Below are 17,976 nucleotides of genomic sequence, written 5' to 3'. Positions count from 1 at the left end.
CAGACAAATCATTATCAGAAGAACAAGAAACAGAGCAGACAAATCATTATCAGAAGAAAGAAACAGAGCAGACAAATCATTATCAGAAGAACAAGAAACAGAGCAGACAAATCATTATATCAAGAACAGAAGAACAAGAAAACAGAGCAGACAAATCATTATCAGAAGAACAAGAAACAGAGCAGACAAAACATTATCAGAAGACAAGAAACAGAGCAGACAAATCAGTTATCAGAAGAACAAGAAACAGAGCAGACAGAAATCAAATCATTATCAGAAAACAAGAAACAAGAGAAAAGAGCAGACAAATCATTATCAGAAAAAACAAGAAACAGAGCAGACAAATCATTATCAGAAGAACAAGAAACAGAGCAGACAAATTGTTATCAGAAAACAAGAAACAGAGCAGACAAATCATTATATTAACAGAAGAACAAGAAACAGAGCAGACAAATCATTATCAGAAGAACAGAAACAGAGCAGAACAAATCAGATTATCAGAAGAACAAGAAACAAGCAGAAGACAAATCATTAATTATCAGAAGAACAAGAAACAGAGCAGACAAATCATTATCAAAAAAGAACAAGAAACAGAGCAGACAAATCATTATCAGAAGAACAAGAAACAGAGCAGACAAATCATCAGATTGAAGCAAGCATACAATCATTATCAGAAAAGAACAAGAAACAGAGCAGACAAATCATTATCAGAAGAACAAGAAACAGAGCAGACAAAATATCATTATCAAAGAACAAGAAACAGAGCAGACAAATCATTATCAGAAGAACAAAGAAACAAGCAGACAAATCATTAAACAACAAGAAGCAGAGCAGACAAAATTATCAGAAGAACAAGAAATTAGCAGACAAATCAATCAGAAGAACAAGAAACAGAGCAGACAAATCATTATCAGAAGAAACAAGAAACAGAGCAACAAATCATTATCAGAAGAACAAGAAACAGAGCAGACAAATCATTATAAAAAACAAGAAACAAGCAGACAAATCATTATCAAGAAAACAAGACACAGAGCAGACAAAATCATTATCAGAAGAACAAGAAACAGAGCAGACAAATCATTATCAAAAGAAGAAACAAGAAACAGAGCAGACAAATCATTATCAGAAGAACAAGAAACAGAGCAGACAAATCATTATCAGAAGAACAAGAAACAGAGCAGACAAATCATTATCAGAAGAACAAGAAACAGAGCAGACAAATCATTATATTAACAGAAGAACAAGAAACAGAGCAGACAAATCATTATCAGACGAACAGAGCAGACAAATCATTATCAGAAGAACAAGAAACAGAGCAGACAAATCATTATCAGAAGAACAAGAAACAGAGCAGACAAATCATTATCAGAAGAACAAGAAACAGAGCAGACAAATCATTATCAGAAGAACAAGAAACAGAGCAGACAAATCATCTATTATCAAAAACAGAATTAACAGAAGAACAAGAAACAGAGCAGACAAATCATTATATCAGAAGAACAAGAAAACAGAGCAGACAAATCATTATCATCAACAAATCCATTATTAGAAGAACAAGAAACAGAGCAGACAAATCATTATCAGAAGAACAAGAAACAGAGCAGACAAATCATTATTAGAAGAACAAGAAACAGAGCAGACAAATTGTTATCAGAGAACAAGAAACAGAGCAGACAAATCATTATCAGAAGAACAAAGCAGAGCAACAAATCATTATAAAAAGAACAAGAAATAGAGCAGACAAATCATTATCAGAAAACAAGAAGCAGAGCAGACAAATCATTATCAGAAGACAAGAAACATAGCAGACAAATCATATCAGAAAACAAAAACAAGCAGAGCATTATCAGAATAAAAATTTATTAAAAAGAACAAGAAACAGAGCAAAATCATGATCAATGACACAAGAAACAGAGTACATAATTCAATAAAACAAGAAGACAGCAGACAAATCATTATAAAGAACAAGAAGAAAGCAAGCAGACAAATTTATCAGAAGAACAAGAAGCACAGAGCATTGTTTCATTATCAGACCAAACAGAGCAGACAAATCATTATCAGAAGAACAAGAAACAGAGCAGACAAATCATTATCAGAATGAACAAGAAACATAGCAGACAAATCATTATCAGAAGAACAAGATACAGAGCAATTATCAATCATTTCATATGGCAAATCAGAAGAACAAGAAACAGAGCAGACAAATTCATTATCGAAGAAACTAAGAAACATTGCAGCAACTTACATCAGATGTATCCAAAGAACAAGAACAGAGCAGACAAATCATTATCAGTCCGAACAAAGAAACAGAGCAAACAAATATCAGAGAAACATTATTATTTATCAGAAAGAACAAGAAAGTCAGTATAAACAGAGCAAAACAAATCATTATCAGAAGGTCTTATTAGCAAGGAAAGCCAATTAGAGCAAACAAGCCCATCAAAAATATTATCAGAAGAACAAGAAACAGAGCAGACAAATAATTATCAGAAGAAAATGAAACAGAGCAAACAAATCATTATCAGAAGAAAATGAAATACACATATTTTACTATAGCATGAATCAATACCAAAACAAGATATATCTATTTTATTTAAGAAAAGAAAAAAAGGAAAAAAAAAAAAAGATATTTTGTACAAAATTTTACAAGTCTGATCTATTTTCTTGGGTACAGATCTAAGATTGTGGTGTCAATAGGATTTATTCTGACTGAGTCATCCATAACTAAACAAAGATTTCTTGAAAAAAACTAAATGGACTTGAGTTAGAAAGAAAATGAAGAAGAGGAAATTAAAGAAGAGGACTTAAGTTTGGAGATACTTAAATAAAGTAAACACTGTATTGTATTGTTTTATTCCATAATACTGTGAACCAAATTATAGTCGTAGGTTTATAAATATAGTTAGCAATATTGTAGCTCAAAAGACTTATAGACCGATAATGCTATTGTCTTTATAGAGCTACAATTTGTGCCTATTACTGCTAATGAAGCAACAAAATGATCATGCAAATCATTTTTAAAATCTCTATGCATTTTATCTTACTTGTTTTAGATCGCTTACCTACTAGGCAATATAAATGAACTGTATAAAATATCAAATTCACAGCTAGATGTTATTTTTTCACTTATGGGCTTTTCGAAGGAAAAGTGTATAACACGTCTGCAAATAATGAATTTGAAGTCTCATGAGTGGTCAAGTAGATATTAAGAATGGTTGTTATGTTTCTTTTGGACAAAAATAATGTATAAATGCATGTATACACTGAAAATAATTGGAAACCTACAACGAAGTATAGAAAATTGTGACCAAGTGATTTTCTGAGGCAGCGCTCCACTACAGCACATAGGCACCATTTCGTATCCGTCCGAAAAGTATAGTAGGCCCGGTACGTATATTTGTTCTATACTTTGTAGAAAATGCCAACAAATAATACTACATATATATATAGGTACAGTGTATGTGAAACAATGTTACATAATTGATCTGATACACAAAAATATGCTCCTTGATATTCAACAACAAATCAATATTGCCATTACATAAACCCCAGTGGTAAAATACAAATGCAAGTAAAATATAAATTGAAATGTGTACGTTATAACATCTCGATAATTATGAGCATGATATCAGGTTGGTGTAGTTACATATAAGTAGTTGGTATATACATATTTATATATATATATATACAAGAAAAATAAAAATAACAAAATCATTTTTTGCCGTGTCATTACAGGATGAAAGCGCCTGCCGTGTCATTACAGGATGAAAGCGCCTGCAAGAAATCCTGAATTCCTGAAGAGCCGTCATGACACAGGGAAAGCAATGACACAGGGAAAGCTTACCCATTGTTGTTATTTTTCTTACATTTTCATTTTTTCATTCCATTTGGATATTCTTTCTACTAATATATATACCATCTCAATAACATAGTAATGTATAGACAAGAGGCCCATGGGCCTTAACAGTCATCTGACTCATGTCACAAAACAACAAAGTCACAGTATAAAGTAGTGGTTAACAATTAATAAGCAATTAATATACCTGGAATAATGTATCAAAGAATCTGACAATTAGGTCAAATAAGAAAAACTTGACTCCCAAATCCATAAATGGTTGTAATCATAACATACAATGGATGCAGATTTTAATACCATACAAATTTCCAATACATAGGTTCAGAGTCTTACCAAAGTAATTTATAAAATAGTAGCCTAATTGACCTTTTTGACCTCGCATCTATTGCCCTAAAGGCCCCAGGGGTCATATAAAATTTGATTGTCCCAACCCTATAAGGATGCTACCACATTATAATGCTTTTCACATTCTTAGTTGCAGGAGGAGTAGGATTTATAAAACCAATGGATAATAGAAAATTGACCCCTTTTGACCCTCCCCTCTCAGGCTCCCGGGGGGGGTCAGCCCTATCATTTGCAAAATTTGAATCCAAATGCAAAGGATGTAACCATTGCATTATTTGCGCAATCCCATGTTTTGCAGAGAAAAAGTCATTTATATGGAAAATTGACCACTTTTGGAGGCCCCTAAAATTTGAAACAGGAGTCAGCCCTATCATTTCAATTTGGAATCCCCAGCCTACAAGGATGCTACCATTGCAAAGCAGGGTGCTATACCATGCTTAGTTGCAGAGAAGAAGTCATTTATATGGAAATAGCCAAAATTGACCCCTTTTGGCCCGCCCCTCAGGCCCCCGGGGGTCGGACCCTATCATTTATGCACAATTTTTGAATCCCCACACTATAAGGATGCTACCATTGCATAATGGGTGCTATACCATGCTTAGTTGCAGAATAAGAAGTCATTTATATGGATAGTAGCCAAATTCGACCCCTTTTGACCCCGCCCCTCAGGCCCCCGGGGGGTCAGCCCTATGGATTTGAGACAATTTTGGAATCCCCACCCTAGGAAGGATGCTACCATTGCATTATGGGTGCATACCAAATTTTACAGAAATGAAGTCGTTTGTATGGAAATAGCCAAATTTTTGACCCCGCCCCTCAGGCCCCCGGGGGGGCAGCCCCAGATTTGCAATTTTGAATCCCCACCTTTATAAAAATTTGATGATTGTTGCATAATATGGGTGCCAAAATTGGATGTACAATCCCATGCTTGGTTTCAAGAAGAAGTCGTTTACACGAAATAGCCAAATTGACCCCTTTTGGGCCTCGCCCCTCAGCCCCAAACCAAAATCTTTATCAGCCCCATTATACAATTGTTCCCACCCTATAATGTTTATTACAATTGCATTATGATGCTATCTCATGCTTAGTTTCAGAGAAGAAGTCGTTTGGAAAATTAGCCAAATTTGACCCCTTTTGACCTCCCCGCCTCATGCCCCCCCTCGGGAGGCCCAAGCCCCATCATTTGTACAATTGATTGTCCCCACCCTATAAGGATGTTATCAACCATTGCATTATGGGTGCTATCCATGCTTGGTTTGAGAGAAGAAGTTTTTAAATGGAAATAACAAAATTGACCCCTTTTGGGGCCCCCCCTCAGGCCCCTGGGGGGTCAGATAATTATCATTTGTACAATTTTAAGTTACCCCATATGAATGTTTTTACCATCAAATATGTATTGAAATCCGATCAGCGGTTATGGAGGGCTTCGATTGTTGACGGATGCCTTACGCCGGACAATGCGGACCCATTCACCTCGGTCCTTATGACCATACCTAATAAGTACAATGTACAAGGAACTCATATGTATTATGTACTGAAAATAGGTAAGGTCATTTGTTGAACAAAGTGATAGCCCTTCATCCATATATGGTTGTAACCCATTCAAGGATGAAGGAGGAGTCAGATTTTAAAGCCATATTTCATGACATTCTATCCCCATGGGTCTTAACACGTCCTTTATAAAATATGATTACATTATCACAATGTAAACACCAATTAATGTACATACCATGTACAAATTTGGTAATCATCCATAAAATGAAGGAGGAGTAGGATTTTACAGCTATTTGAAATTAACAAATTTGTCCTTTTGGGGCCCACGCCTCATTAGGACATGCCCCAGGCTCATTTATATAAAAAAATGATTATCCATACCAAATGATGTTTCACACCAAATATGGATGAATACATGAACAATGTAACACCATAGTAGGATTTAAAGGTGAAATTAAGAAAATTTGTGACTTTTGGGGCCTGCCCCTCTGCCCCTAGGGGTCGGATCTATCTCATTTATAAAAATATAATTGTCCTTCCCCAATGATGTTTCACACCAAATATGGATGTAATCCACTCAAGGGTAAAGGAGGAGTAGGCTTTTGTATAAAATAGTCTTATCACCACACACGGCGCAGGAATAACCACAACGCCGGACTCATGATGTTTGGTGAGTCCTGACCTTACGTGTGACCTAAATATGACATTTGGACATTGAAACATTTAGTGTGGAAGGTAATTTGACAATGATCCTATAGGACATTGGTATGATTTGAAAATTTTCGACAACATACAAGTACATTTTCAGTATGAACATACCTTATACATAATTGGATAATTTGTAACATTAGCAATTTTGATTTGAAAAAAGTAAATAATCTTTACAAATTACCAATTTTTAGTTATATTACCTTACCATTTTCAATCACATGTATGACAATAATATTTCCAACATGGTGACATCATGTACGAAAAACACCATATTTTTGACATACATGTACAATGTAACGATCCCTATTATGAAACATGTACAATGTAACACCATATTAACATACATGACAATGTAACGCCATGTAAAAAATGTAACCCATGATGATTCCATTCATGGAGCAAGGCGCCATCTGGTATGGCATACAGTCAATGTAACCCATAAAGGGACATACATGTAAATAGACACCATAGTATTAATATTTTGTAACACCACATTATGCAAATACATGTAAAGTGCATGAATTATGACATACATCATACCATGATTATTTACATGTACAATGTGGGGCAGAATAAAGGCATACATTCCAATAGAGAAATTTTGCTGTACATTTTCCCAATTTTATGTAAATATTTCCCAAATAAAATTTAAACAAGCAAATTCGTGAATTTCCATCCCCCCGCTTTCAGTGACATATTGTAGGTAACCATTATTTGGCTGGTTAGGTGAATTGAACCTTGTAATTGAAACATGAAAAAACGTAAACAGAAGTCCTTATTCGGAACTTGTTGAAGAATTCATCGAGGAATAACCAGTATAAAGTTATTTAACTGAGTCTATGCTGTGAAAGTCACGTTACTGTTTGTCGGTTACCAGGGGAGCTCTTACAGGCCTTTTAATTGCTTTTCGATAACTAACAATTTTAGAAAATTCAATTTACATTAGTTACAATTATTGCACAGGAAGAATGGCAGAAAAAATGACGTTTTTTAGTTATCAACCAGGGCCATAACATGATCCACTAATTTAATGTCCCTGGTCCTCGCCGAAAAAACCATGAATCAATCACATTGTTCCAAGCCCTAAAGGCATTTGAACTTGTTACCAAACAGTTTGAAAAAAATCGGTTTATTTTATTAGAGTTATTGCAGGAAAATGGCAGAAAAAATAGACACTATTTTAATTTTTAAATCACAAGGCCAAATATATTAAAGTGCATAAATCTCAAGGTTTTTTGCAATTGGCGAAAATCGAAACTTCGCCGAGCCCCTTTAAGAGAATAATTTTGCCTGTATTTTTCCCAATTTAACTTTGTAAATATTTCCAAATAAAATTAAACAAGAAATTCGTGAATTTCCATCCCCCGCTTTCAGGACATTTTTGTAGGTAACCATTTATGTTGAGGTGGCATAAACCTTGACTTAGAAACTTGAATAAATTAAAAGAAGCAATAACCTCAGCTATGATAAGATCTGCCAAAAGTACTCGATAAGAACTTGGCACCCAAGTTTTACACAATAGAGTAGTTTTAACATTGTGTGTAGTTATTTACACAGAACTGCAGAAAAATGATAGCGTGAGAAGTAATTTAAAGAGCATAAAACTCAGATAAATAACATCCGCTGGAAAGAGTTGATCAAACCTGGGCAGTGCACTTATGGCATCCAAACCTTGTTACCAATGTTTGAAGAAAATGCGAGTTAATATTTATTTACAGTTATTGTATAGAAGTGGCAGAAACTGACTTTTTTTTTTATTTAAGCAAAGGGCCATAATTCCTCTAAATAAGGTCCGTTGAAAGTCACAATTAAACTTGGCCGAGTCCTTGAAGCATTTAACCTCGCAAGTAAGTTAGAAGAAATTTGGTTTACATTTGTTACACTTATTGCACAAAAATGGCAGAAAATGACGTTTTTAGTAATTCAAAGGGCCATAACTCCGCTAAATAAGGTCCATCGACAGTCGCGTTCGAAGTTGGCTGAGCCCTTAAGGGATTACACCTTGTCACCAAGTTTGAAGAAAATCGGTTTACATTTGTTACAGTTATTGCACGGAAACGAAGTGTGACAGACAGACGGACAGACAGACAGAAGGACAGACGGACGGACAGACGGCAAACCCAAATTAATATACCCCGTTTCAGAGAAAGCGGGGGATAAAAAAGAACTCCCTAAAATATACATATTTCAAGAAAAATTCAATGTAAATTTTTTTCCCAATTGAAAAGGTACAGGCCTCTGAAATTATAAAGTAAGAAAATCACTGACATGTTATAATGGTATATGATTGCTTTTATTGTAAATAAATAGTAAACATTTTCTAATAAAAAAAGTTTTAAATGAGATTAACATATGTCAATGTCAGTTTTATTATAATAAGACTTGGCATTAAAAGGGTACCTGCAACACAGGCAAAAACTTCGCTGACACCAATCAGAGCATATTGAGGAATCTGCCAGAAAATATTCATATCCGCAGCATTGTATGATGAATTATCTGGAATGAGAAATGACAAAGTAAATTTATACAAGGAAAGTGAAAATTTTTACAGTAATACTTTTTAACAAAAATAATTTTAAAAAATCTTAATTATAGGAAATGACATCAATGAAAATGTTCACAGGTCAATTCACCTTACATTTGATCAAAGTGACCTTGACCTTTGTCATTTATATCTATTTTATCATATACAACTGTGTGACTTGTAAAACTGCCCAGTGTGTAAGTAAATTTTATCTATCACATATAATCTGCCTAATATCCACTGATTTCGGCCGTGCAGTATTTTTGCGTATGTCATTAGTGTAATATGACCTGGAACTAGTTTCATTAGTTTTGAAAAACCATTGTAAACTGACAGACGAGAAACAATCAATGATGTCAGGAAAAATGATTGTGACGTCAGGATTACGAGGACAGCGGGGACAAAATGATTGGTTTCTGCTTGATGTTTCGAAATATGAAGAGTTTGACGTTAAATTCGTTGTTATGTAGGTATCTGAGATATGCGATATAAAGTATCTTAAATTTGTGTTCATTTCATACGATATTTTATGAAACTCGTCTTGAAATTTTAATTTTTGCTCGCCAAGGCTTGTTTCATAAAATCTCATATGAAATGAACAATCATGTAAGATCCTATATATTGTAAGTAAAGTAGAGGTATATTATAAGACTCTTTCATATGTGGATATGAAGGATAGGAATATTCTACCCGAGGGTCACAAAATTTAGTAAAACCCAAGGCTTGCCGAGGGTTTTGCAACATTCTGTGATCCCGAGAGTAGAATATCTCTCCTTCATATCCATCTATGAAAGAGTATTTTTCTTTCATAACTCAACGTTTTATTGCAATTTTACAACTATAATATCCCGCCATTTTGAAATAAATTCGAAGAAATGCACGACTGAAACTTTCCATACACGAAAAAATACGTGATATTTTCAACAAAAATTCTGTTGCTTGCATCTTTATAGTAAAACCAGTCAAGTTTGTGAAAAAAAATGTTTAAAATTTTTACCGAGGAAATAGAAATTTTGTTGGCGCCGTGATGTCACGAGGTTTTAATGCATGGGTAGCCATGCAATACAGGCGACATGAGTGTATTGCCCTAGACCAACCAGTATTACACCCATAGGTATGAAAGAAATAAAACTGGATATACATATTTATGATCAGTAAACTCTATCATTTACTACAACGAGAGGCAATAATATGTTGTCTTATCAACAATAAAAACTTTATCAGTTGTTTTATATTATTTGTATTCATTTGGAGAGAACAATAATCTTGGGTCATGAAACCTTGTGGAATGCTCTCCACCTTATTTTGACTGGTCAACTCATAACAAGCCATAGTCAGAAGTATGATGTCACCCAAAACATTTCACTCAAATTTATATAAATCTCTGTCAACTTGAAAGAGCAAAGTAAGTTAAATGAATACCTTATATTTTCAATGACAGGAGACTTATAACATGTAGATTTGCCAATCAAAAGCCATTAAAGAAGTCTACAATTAATTCTACTCAATAAACAGATGATGTGAACTGATCATTTATATGATTCAATAATAAACTCACCGATATTTTGTATGATTGTGAAATTTGTACAAAATTCTTGACCATCATGATCACAGAGATAGATGGACTTGAGACGCTGGTTTTCTACGACACCTGCTACAAACACAGCCAAACACGCGAAGAACATTCCAAGGGAGATGCGTGTAACCATAGTGATGGGGTGTCCTCGCCGTGCCAGCAATGGATACAAGACTCTTGTCTACTAACGGTTACTCAGCAGGAATCACAAAAAATGTATGTCAAATAACGGAAAACCAGGCAGCAACTACCTGTAAATATCAATATTTGGATCACGAACTAGAAAAACCAGGCAGCGACAAACATGACCTGTAAATATCAATATTTAGGATCAGGAAATAGAAAACAAGAGCTGTTGTGAGATCACAGCAAATCCAGGCGCCCTATTCAGGAAACACGAATAGTTGTGATGTTGCAAGTAGTTACTATTTAAACATGGAAACTAAATGTACATAATTAACAGACGTCCAAAAAAAACCTATGTATGCCCCAATATTGGTATCACGAATCCACGTTTAGTACCTGTAAATATCATTTAATCTACGATACCAGGCAGCAACTTATAAATAGAAAAATAAACACCAGGCAGCAACTACTAATGTACGATATATCAATCAATTTATTACATGATAACGACTTAAAACCAGGAGCAGGAGACTACCGTGAAATCAATATTATGGACATGAATAGAGAAAACCAGCCAAATAGAAACTTGACCAGGCAGAAAACTTTAAACATGGAAATATAGACAAGCAGACTAAAACACGAATAGAACCCCGAAAGCTGCCCTGTAAATACAATATTAGTATCACGAATGCTATAACTCAGGCAGCATCTACCTATAAAATATCAAAATCATATTTGGATCAGGAATAGAAAAACCAGGCAAACTACATGTACCTGTAAATATCAATATTTGGATCCAGAAATAGAAATACCAGGCAGCAACGCTAATGTACCTGTATATGATCAACAGAAAACCAGGCAGAACAACATGTACCTGTAAATATCAATATTTGGATCACGAATAGAAAATCAAGGCAGCAAACTACATGTACCATGTAAATATCACTGATTTGGATCAGCGAATAGAAAACCAAGTGAATACATTAGTACTCTGTAAATATCAATATTTTGGATCAGGAAATAGAAAACCAGGCAGCAACTACCTGTAAATATCAATATTTGGATCAGGAATAGAAAACCAGGCAGCGACTACCTGTAAATATCAATATTTGGATCAGGAATAGAAAACCAGGCAGCAACTACCTGTAAATATCAATATTTGGATCAGGAATAGAAAACCAGGCAGTAGCTACATGTACCTGTAAATATCAATATTTGGATCAGGATTAGAAAACCAGGCAGCGACTACCTGTAAATATCAATATTTGGATCAGGAATAGAAAACCAGGCAGCAACTACATGTACCTATAAATATCAATATTTGGATCAGAATAGAAAACCAGGCAACTCATATACCTGTAATATATTCCAATAGTCAGCAACTACATGTTACCTGTAAATATCAAATTTGGATAGGAATAGAAAAACAAGCAGTGACTACATGTACCTGTAAATATTCAATATATTGGATCAAATATTTGGAATAGAAAACCAGGCAGCAACTACCCTGTAAATATCAATATTTGGGTCACTCGAATAGGCAGCAACCTACATGTACCTGTAATAGAAAACCAGGCAGCAACTACCTGTAAATATCAATATTAGGATCAGAATACATTTAAAACCAGGCAGCAACTACATGTACCCTGTAAATATCAATATTTGGATAGAAAACCAGGCAGCAACTAGTAAAATATCCATGAATAGAAAAACAACAGCGGACTACCCTGTAAATATCAATATTTAGGTCACAAATAGAAAACCAGGCAGCCCACTACTATGTACTGTAAATATCAACATTCTATCCAGCAGAACTACCAATGTATTTATTCAATATTATCACGAAATACATCTCACCATGTTTTTTTTGCATAACCTTTTACATTAAAGGGAATATTCAGTCTATGAGAACATTAAAATGTTTTTTGTACATGTATCGGAAAAAACACAGTTATAATGGAAATAAGATCAGTCGGTTTTAATGTGATATGCCAGAAAAGCCCATGGTGGTGAAATGCTTGTGAAATTGTTCAAACTTGCTCGCTGTCCGCCATTACACCATGTAGTCGAACATCTTGTATGCCGAACCCTGTCCCTTGCTGGAAGAGTAATGCAACCTTTGTATAGAACTGCTCAAATCGCTCTGACAGTAGTGTGTTTACCTTATTGGTGAATTGTCTTGCCTAAAAATGATCTTATTACCTCCTCAGTGGTTACGTAGTGCATTTGTTTACCGTGCTTGACTTTGACTCGAGTATAGGTACAGCATACATATTGTAACTGCTTAATCGTATTGATCAACAATTTGTTATTACAACGGTGTCAATTAAAATACTTAACAATGGCGTGGCATTTGTCAATATTTTATGTTATATGTTTCATAAGAAATGTAGAACAATACATTTATGTCATATTTTGCTTCTTGGTTATGTAAAAGAATTAGCCCGAGTGAATTGTCTCTTTAAGTAAAGTCAAATCAGTCTATAAAGACAATGTCTATAAAGACAATGGACCAAGAAACAATGGGTTCATGCAAAAGTTGTCCTATTAGCAGATGATCATTATACAGAGGTACTTGTCACTATGACAGGTTTATAATACAATTTGAAAATGCTAAATTGTTAATATGAATTAAGGGGAAAATTCAACACCTGCATTTGGCAGAAATATTTCCTAAATCAGTTAAACACTCCACTGCCATACTCCATGTTATGCTCTGATTAATACAAGATCTAACAACTCCCCATTCAGGGTCACCTCAGTATGACCCCTGGCCTAGAATTGGAACATTTCGGGATGTACTATTAACTGTTTATACTTCAAGAGAATCAACTACATAGAAGATTTAGTAGGCTGATTAGCTAACCATAGTGGTCATGCTGAGGTGACCCTTAACAGGATGTTGTTAGACCTTGTATCAATCAGAGGGTAAGGTGGAGTATGGTAATGGAGCAGAATTACAAGTCTAACTTTAATTCAAAAGTATGGCACTTAAATTACCTGAAATTTGCCTTCCTTGGATGAAGTGTATACATTTTCTACATGGGTAGTTGCATTGGCAGCACAGAATTCTTCTTTATTGATGATAGGGTCAAAGGTAATATTCAGTTTCATGTGCAGCCCTTGGAGGAGGAAGGTTGTTTGCATCTACAAATACAATTCTGAATGTCTAATCTTATCTTCATAAACTAAACTCCATTTCAAATGTTGTCTGCATAAACTAAACTCCATTTCAAATGGTGACAAGAGGCCCAGAGGGCCTATATCGCTCACCTGCTTTGCAATGCCAGATTCATGTTCTGAATACAGGTTCATTGTTACAATCCATTTTTAACTCTTGTAAAAGTAGTGATTTTAAAGGATTTTATTTCTATTTCCCCTATTGATCCCCGCCACTCCTGCCATCGGGGAGGCTAGAGCCAAAATTTATACAAATTCTGTTCCCCTTTACTAAGGGATGTTTCTGACCAAATTTGGTTACAATCCATTCATTACTCTAAAAGTAAGTAGTGATTTTAAAGGATTTACCTCTATTCCCCCTATTGAGCCCCGCCACTCCTGCTCCCGGGGGGGTCATAGCCAAAATTTATCAACTCTGTTCTCCTTTACTAAGAGATGATTCTGGCCAAATTTGGTTACAAATCCATTCAGAAACTCTAGGACTAGTAGCGATTTAAAGATTTACCTCTATTTCCCCTATTGGGCCCCACCACTCCTGCTCCCGTGGGGTCAGAGCCAAAATTTATTCAAACACTATTCCCCTTCCCCAAGGATGTTTCTGGCCAAATTTGTTTACAATCAATGCAGACCTCTAAGACAAGTAGCGATTTAAAGAAATACCTCTATTTCCCCTATTGGGCCCCACCCCCTCCTGCCCCGGGGGTTCAGAGCTCTGTTCCCCTTCCCCCAAGAATGTTTCTGGCCAAATTTGGTTACAATCCATGCTGACCTCTAGGACTAGTAGCGATTCGATTTAAATGATTTACCTTCATTTACCTCTATTGGGTCCCACCCCTCCCTGCCCTAGGGGGGGGGGGGGGGGGTCAGAGACAAAATTTATACAACCTTTATTCCCCTTCCCCAAAGGATGTTTCTGACCAAATTTGGTCAGAATCCATGAAGAACTCTATGACTAGTAGCGAATTCAAGGAAATGTTGACGGACGGACAGACGGACTGACGGACGACGGACGCCGCGACATGATATAAGCTCACTAGCCCTTTAAGCCAAAAATGGCTAAAATGAGCTAAAAATGATGTGAAATATGATTTTTTCCTTTATGATTAAAACAAGAATAATCTTATATATTTATACATATATTTATATATAATACATGTACAATCTTATTAAAATAAGACATGTAATTTTGCTCCACTACAATGTTTTACGTTACACTCCAATACAAGATCTAACCATTCCCCGTTCGGGGTCACCTCTGCATGATCCCTTGGCCTGGAATCAGAACATTTCAGGACATATCATATAAAGCTAGTATTCGTTTATTCTTCCTAGAGAACCAACCACACCGAAGACTTAAAAGGTGACACGCTGATTGGCTAATGATAGGGGTCATGGTGAGGTGACCGTGGACAAGGTGTTGTTGGATCTTGTATTGGAGTGTAATATGGAGTATGGTAGTGGAGCAGAATTGCAAGTCTATTTTTAATTAGATTGTATGTACAATTTTTTTTATATTACTCATGTTAATTTCAATAATTTACATCAAGTGAGACTAATTGCCACCATAAAGACAACAAAACCAATACAAATTTTATGCTTCATCCATTTTAGGCATTACAGCGTGTGCAATAAATCTTTTATTACTTGCTGTTTTAATCATTCAAACAAATTTTGCATCCATTCATTACCACAAACATTTAAATGACATAGATCATGTACATGACACTCACCTGGAAATAAACCATCCAGTAGGGTACAAACGCTAGAAAGACACAGATGATCTTTCCGAGTTTCTTGACATCCTCCACCTGTGAATTGTTGAAACTGCCACCATATTGAAACTTGGCGTAGTCTAGGCAACACGTTGGCATATTGTCAGGATTCATTTCTATGCTGTCCGTCTGCTCAGATTGCTCATCCATTGAGGACCTTTACAAAATTATCAATGATAAAATAAAACCAAAACAAAAGCAAATGTGAAAGTAAAAAAATTTGGAATGTCACAGAACGTAATCTAACCGAATGCATTGGACATCTGTTATAACAGATATAATCGGAAATGGTTACAATTATCAGGTTATAATGGTTATAATTGATTCACTGAGACAAAAAGACAACTTCCGCCAGGGCGAAAAATCATCAACAAATAAGAAAAATTACAGTTATTTTAGTTTTTATTCATATATTTTAATAATTATGTTTATTTTCTTGATGTACTCGTTCAATAGTTCACTTCAAATGTTTTTTCAATAAAAATCAAAAGTCCAAGATATTTACTCATCAGTGAGTAATTTTACCTACTCTATGGTGCTATTACTGTATGGCCTCGGTCTGCTTTCCGAATTCCGGTGGTGCCACCTATGAGCAGCTTCCTTGACAATACTACAGACATTCTGGATAACAGTGCGTACTTTGGGCCGATTGGTGTAGGAACACGAACCTGAAATTAGCAATATCAATAATCTAATGATAATTTTTTCTTACAGCAATCCTATGATTTTTTTAATAGTATATATTTTGGGGATTGGACTAGGTAAATCATCGGTAACAAGCTAAAGGTTATACTCATTCAATAGAGCATCTGGCTAGTGTTTGGAGGTCATGGGTTTGAATACCGGTCCAGCTAGCTGCTACATTTTCTTAAAATCTTTATACATGTAGGAAAACCTGGACATTTATTTTGTTTTATATCATATCAACATCCAGGTTCATTTAGGAAAATGCCAGCTGGTTTAGAAGATAGAGGAATGCCGGAATATCTGGAGTAAAAGAAACCAGCATACTTTAAGTACTGACTCCCATGTGTTCCGAACGTAGTGGTGAAAAATTATGGTAATGTACATGTATTATATCACCTTTAACCACTAAGCAATTACAGCCATGATATTTTAACTATTACAGCTGGTCCATTATCTCTCGACTCACTAGGACTGATGATGCTAAACCATGGCCAAGATCCATGGAGGACTGAAGCCAAGATTTCTGAAAGCTTGATCTAAGATTCAGAAACACTGACCGTACATATAAACTGAAGCTATAACAGACCAACGGTGACCTAAGATTCAAGAAGACTGATCTTACAGAATAACTAAGTATTAACTGACCAACAATTAACTCAGATTTGAGAAGACTGACCTTACACATAAACTGAAGTACTAACTGACCAATGGTTACCGAAGACTGACCTCACAGATAAACTGAAGTACTAACTGACCAATGGTTACCGAAGACTGACCTCACAGATAAACTGAAGTACTAACTGACCAATGGTTACCGAAGACTGACCTTACACATAAACTGAAGTACTAACTGACCAATGGTGACCGAAGACTGACCTCACACATAAACTGAAGTACTAACTGACCAATGGTTACCAAAGACTGACCTCACAGATAAACTGAAGTACTAACTGACCAATGGTTACCGAAGACTGACCTCACAGATAAACTGAAGTACTAACTGACCAATGGTTACCGAAGACTGACCTCACAGATAAACTGAAGTACTAACTGACCAATGGTTACCGAAGACTGACCTCACAGATAAACTGAAGTACTAACTGACCAATGGGGACCGAAGACTGACCTCACAGATAAACTGAAGTACTAACTGACCAATGGTTACCGAAGACTGACCTCACAGATAAACTGAAGTACTAACTGACCAATGGTTACCGAAGACTGACCTCTCTCACAGATAAACTGAAGTACTAACTGACCAATGGTTACCGAAGACTGACCTCACAGATAAACTGAAGTACTAACTGACCAATGGTTACCGAAGACTGACCTCACAGATAAACTGAACTAATGACCAATGGTACCGAAGACTGACCTCACAGATAAACTGAAGTACTAACTGACCAATGGTTACCGAAGACTGACACTGAAGTACTAACTGACCAATGGTACCGAAGACTGACTTACACATAAACTGAAGTACTAACTGACCAATGGTTACCGAAGACTGACCTCACAGATAAACTGAAGTACTAACTGACCAATGGTTACCGAAGACTGACCTCACAGATAAACTGAAGTACTAACTGACCAATGGTTACCGAAGACTGACCTTACACAGATAAACTGAAGTACTAACTGACCAATGGTTACCGAAGACTGACCTCACAGATAAACTGAAGTACTAACTGACCAATGGTTACCG

The 17,976-nt window shown here is 35.6% G+C and overlaps 1 pseudogene; it reads right to left on the bottom strand.

Annotated features, from left to right (window-relative positions):
• Positions 1-17,976, bottom strand: part of LOC138331888 (solute carrier family 15 member 4-like) — a 51,622-nt pseudogene that overhangs the window by 30,110 nt on the left and 3,536 nt on the right.

Source organism: Argopecten irradians, chromosome 9, assembly GCF_041381155.1.
Source record: "Argopecten irradians isolate NY chromosome 9, Ai_NY, whole genome shotgun sequence".
Taxonomy (NCBI): domain Eukaryota; kingdom Metazoa; phylum Mollusca; class Bivalvia; order Pectinida; family Pectinidae; genus Argopecten; species Argopecten irradians.
Note: the sequence above shows the minus strand (reverse complement) of the source record. Positions and strands in the feature narration are given on the sequence as shown.